This window comes from Hyaena hyaena, unplaced genomic scaffold (genome assembly GCF_003009895.1).
Source record: "Hyaena hyaena isolate Hyena2069 unplaced genomic scaffold, ASM300989v1 scaffold_17, whole genome shotgun sequence".
Taxonomy (NCBI): Eukaryota; Metazoa; Chordata; class Mammalia; order Carnivora; family Hyaenidae; genus Hyaena; species Hyaena hyaena.
Genome location: NW_024080648.1, coordinates 6076498 through 6081146, shown reverse-complemented (window position 1 = coordinate 6081146; position 4649 = coordinate 6076498).

Below are 4649 nucleotides of genomic sequence, written 5' to 3'. Positions count from 1 at the left end.
GACCCACCAAGAGTCACCTCATCAGCATAAACTCAGGCATGGTCAAAAGAGGCTTATTATGAAAAATAAAAGATATTTGTCTTCTATCACTCAGGAAATTCCAAGTGTTTTTGAAACTCTTGTGTCAGGAACCAGGAACCAAGATCAAATATATATATGTATGTATATATACCCATACATATTTCTCATTATATCACAATGTCACACTCCTATTTTAAAAATACTTATGTGTGCCTACGAGCCAAGCATTATGCTAGGCTTTAGGGATCCTATGGTGAACAAAACCAAAATGGGCCTTCCTTTCACATTTTAATGGAGAAGGCAAATTAAAAAAAAAAAATTAAAATCAATGTACATTGCTCTGTGTACTATGATGAACAAAATTTAGGAGGTGAGGCAGAGAATAACAGGGAATGAGATCTGCATTTGATAAGGTGACCAATGAAAACTTCCCTGAGATGAAATTTAAATGGAAACTTTAAAAATGAGAAAAAAGAGGTGCCTGGGTGGCTCATTAGGTTAAGTGTCCAACTTCAGCTCCGGTCATGATCTCAGGGTTCACAAGTTCGAGCTCTGCATCAGGCTCTGTGCTGACAGCTCAGAGCCTGAAGCCTGCTTCGCATTCTGTGTCTCCCTCTCTCTCTGCCCCTCCCCCACTTGCACTCTCTCTCTCTCTCTCACCCAAAAATAAAAATAAAACATAAAAAAAAATTTTAAGTGAGAAGAAAGTAGCCATGCAGAATTATATAATAGGTCCTCAGTAAGTGATAGCTATTTATTAATAGACATATAAAATTATTGATTGGTATTTATTAATTATTTATGCAATTGTTACATAGTAGGAGCTCAGTATATATTAGTTCTCTGCACTTCCCCTTCCTCTGTGTCACCATTACTATCACTCAGGTCCAGTCAAGAAATAGTCACCATTACTATCACTCAGGTCCAGTCAAGAAATAGAAATCACATGAGGTATATCAACCACGGGGATTTAATATAGAGAATTTACTAACGGTGTTGGAAGGCTGAAAGAGCTAAAAGGAATACTGAGGTCATCTAGAGGGTTGCAGGAAGCAACTAACACTTCTAGTGCTAAAATAACTAAAGGGAAAAAAAAAACAAACAAAAAGAAAAGGGGCGCCTGAGTGGCTTAGTCGGTTAAGTGTCCGACTTTAGCTTAGGCCATGATCTCGCGGTTGGTGGGTTCGAGCCCCGCTTCGGGCTCTGTGCTGACTGCCAGCTCAGAGCCTGGAGCCTGTTTCAGATTCTGTGTCTCCCTCTCTCTCTGACCCTCCCCTGCTCATGCTGTCTCTCTCTCTCTCTCCTAGAAATAAATAAATAAAATAAAATAAAATAAAATTAAAATAACTAAAGGGAAGGGGTTGGGAGATACCAGAACCCAGGAATGTGGAGGAGTGGCTCATGGAGAGAAAGCATCACTCAGGTGCTATTGATATTTCTGAGGGGACTTGATGAGGTTGGTTCTCAAGGAGCACCCCATTAGATTGAAGCTGACACCAACTGCTGTTCCTGAAGCAAGGTGCTCTTGTTGGGGAGTGTGGACTGGAAGAGCAAGTTATCACAAGAAGGAAGTCCCTTCCCCTACTTCTACAACCTCCAAGTCTCCTCCTAAGTGCCCACTATTTGCAGAGCCAGGCAGGAAGCCAGTAAGCAAGGTACACTATGAGAGGTACATTGCAGTGTCCAGACCCAGAATAATAGAGAAGAGTATTCAAGGGTGGATTTGGAGCTAAGAAAAAACAGGCAAAGGACTAAGGTTGTCCAAGCTGGTCCTACTTACCTCATATGTTTTTTCTAGCATGTGATCTAGTATACCACTTGTCCTGATTATCTGTTATTATTTTTTAAGAAACAATTTTTATTTTTGAAAATAGTTTCTGAATATAACTGTTATTTATGTTTACCAATAAAACTGTGACCAGGTATATATATGTAATATAATACCTAGAGCAAACACTAAAAAGCTAATTAAGAGATATACTAAAAAAAAAAAAAAACAATAATAAATAGGTGGAATTGTGAAAAATGTTAAAGTAAAGGAAAATACAAAAATAAAATGGAAAAATTAAAGAGAAAAAACAAAAAACAAAAAATAAAATAAAACACCTAATCCATAACATATCAGTATATCAATAATGACATTAAATATAAATGGCCTTAATTCACCCATTAGAAGAAATTGGCAGAAAGCATAAAAAAATGTTAAACTCTGTAATGTCTGTAAGAAACATACTTCAAATATAATAACACAGGGAGGTTGAAAGTAAAAGGATGGATATGCTATATCATGCAAGCATTAATCAAAACAAATCAAGGAAGTTAAAAAATGGACAATAACAAGTGTTGGTGAGAATATGGAGGAATTGGACCCCTCACACATTGTTGGTGGGATTATAAAATGGTACATTCACATTGTAAAAATAGTTTGGAAATTCCTCAAAAAAGGTAAACATAGTGCTACCATATAACTCAGCAATTCCACTCCTAGGTATGTATCCAGTGAGAGTGGAAACATGTCCACACAAAACCTTGTATACAGATGTTCAAACTACCATTATTCATTATTCATAGTATTCATAACACCTAAAAGGAGAGACACCCTGAATGTTCATCAAATGATGAGTGGATAAACAAAATGTGTATATCCATAAAATGAAGTGTATAAAAAGGAGAAGGCCATAAAAAGAAATAAACTCTTATTAGTGCTACAACATGGATGAACCTTGAAAAGATTATGCTGAATCAGAATACATATTCTTTTCAAGTCCACGTGGAATATTCTCCAGAATAGATCACATATTAGGCTACAAAACAAGTCTCAACAAATTCAAAAAGACTGAAGTCATACCATGTGTCTTCTCTGACCATGATGCTATGAAACTAGAAATCAACCACACACACACACACACACACACACACACACACACACTATATGAACACAAATACATGAAGATTAAATAATATACTACTAAACAATGAATGGGTCGACCAACAAATCAAAGAAGAAACTTAAAATAACATGAAGACAAGTGAAAATGAAAACACAATGGTTCAAAACCTTTGGGATGTAGCAAAAACTGTTCTAAAAAGGAAAGTTTATAGCAAGACAGGCCTACATCAAAAAGCAAGAAAAATCTCCAATAAACCTACACCTACACCTACAGGAGCTAGAAAAAGAAGAGACAAAACTCAAAACCAGTAGGAGGAAGGAAATAAGAAAGGTTAGAGCAGAAATAAACAAACTAGAACTAAAAAAAACAATTGAACAAATCAGTGAAATCAGAAGCTTATTCTTTGAAAAGATCCACAAAATTCATAAACTTTTAGCCAGACTCATGAGAGAGAGAAAGAGAGAGAGAGAGAGAGAGAGAGAGAACTCAAAATCAAAATCAAAAAATGAAAGAGGAGAAATAACAACTGACACCACAGAAATACAATAATAAGAAACTATTATGAAAAACTATATTCCTACAAATTGGACAAACTAGAAAATTTGAATGGACCAACAACCAGCAATGAAATTGAATCCGTAATCAAAACTCTCTCAACAAACAAAAGTGCAAGATCAGACAGATTCATAGGTGAGTTCTACTAAGCATTTAAAGAAAAGTTAATAGCTATTCTCATCAAACTATTCCCAAAAAAATTGAAGAGGAAGGAAAGCTTCCATTCATTGTATGAGGCCAGCATTACCCAGATACCAAAACCAGATAAAGATACTACAAAAAAAGTATAGGCCAATATCTCTGATGAATATAGATGCATAGCTCCTCAATGAACTATTAGCACAACAAATCCAACAATATATTTTAAAAAGTCATTCACCATGATCAAGTGGTATTTATTCCTGGGATGCAAGGATTTCAATATTTACAAATCAAACAATTTGATACATCACATCAACAAGAGAAAGGATTAAAAGCCATATGATCGAAGCACCTGGATGGCTCAGTCAGTTGAGTGTCTCACTTTGGCTCAGGTCATAATCTCACGGTTTGTGAGTTCATGAACTCGAGCCCCATGTCTGTGTTCTGTTCTGACAGCACAGAGCTTGGAGCCTGCTTCGAGTTCTGTGTCTCCCTTTCTCTCTGCCCCTCCCCTGCTCATGCTCTGTCTCTCTGAAAAATAAATAAACATTAATTAATAAATAAATAAATAAATAAATAAATAAAACCCATATGATCACTTTAATAGATGTAGAAAAAACATCTGACAAAGTACAATATCCATTCATTATAAAAACTCTCAACAAAGTAGGTTTAGAGGGAACATACCTCAATGTAATAAAGGACAGCTATGAAAAACCCAGCTACCATCATACTCAATGGTGAAAATCTGAGAGCTTTTCCCCTAAGATCAGGAACAAGGCAAGGATGTCTACTCTCATCAATTTTATTCAACATAGTATTAGAAGTCCTAATTACAGCAGTCAGAAAAAGAAAGGAGAGAGAGAGAGAGAGAGAGGAAAGGCATCCAAATTGATATGGAAGAAATCAAATTTGCACTATTTGCAGATGACAAATACTGTATATAGAAAACCCTAAAGTCTCCACCCAAAACCTACAAAACTGATAATTACATAAGGTCTCAGAATGCAACATCAACATACAGAAATCTATTGCATTTCT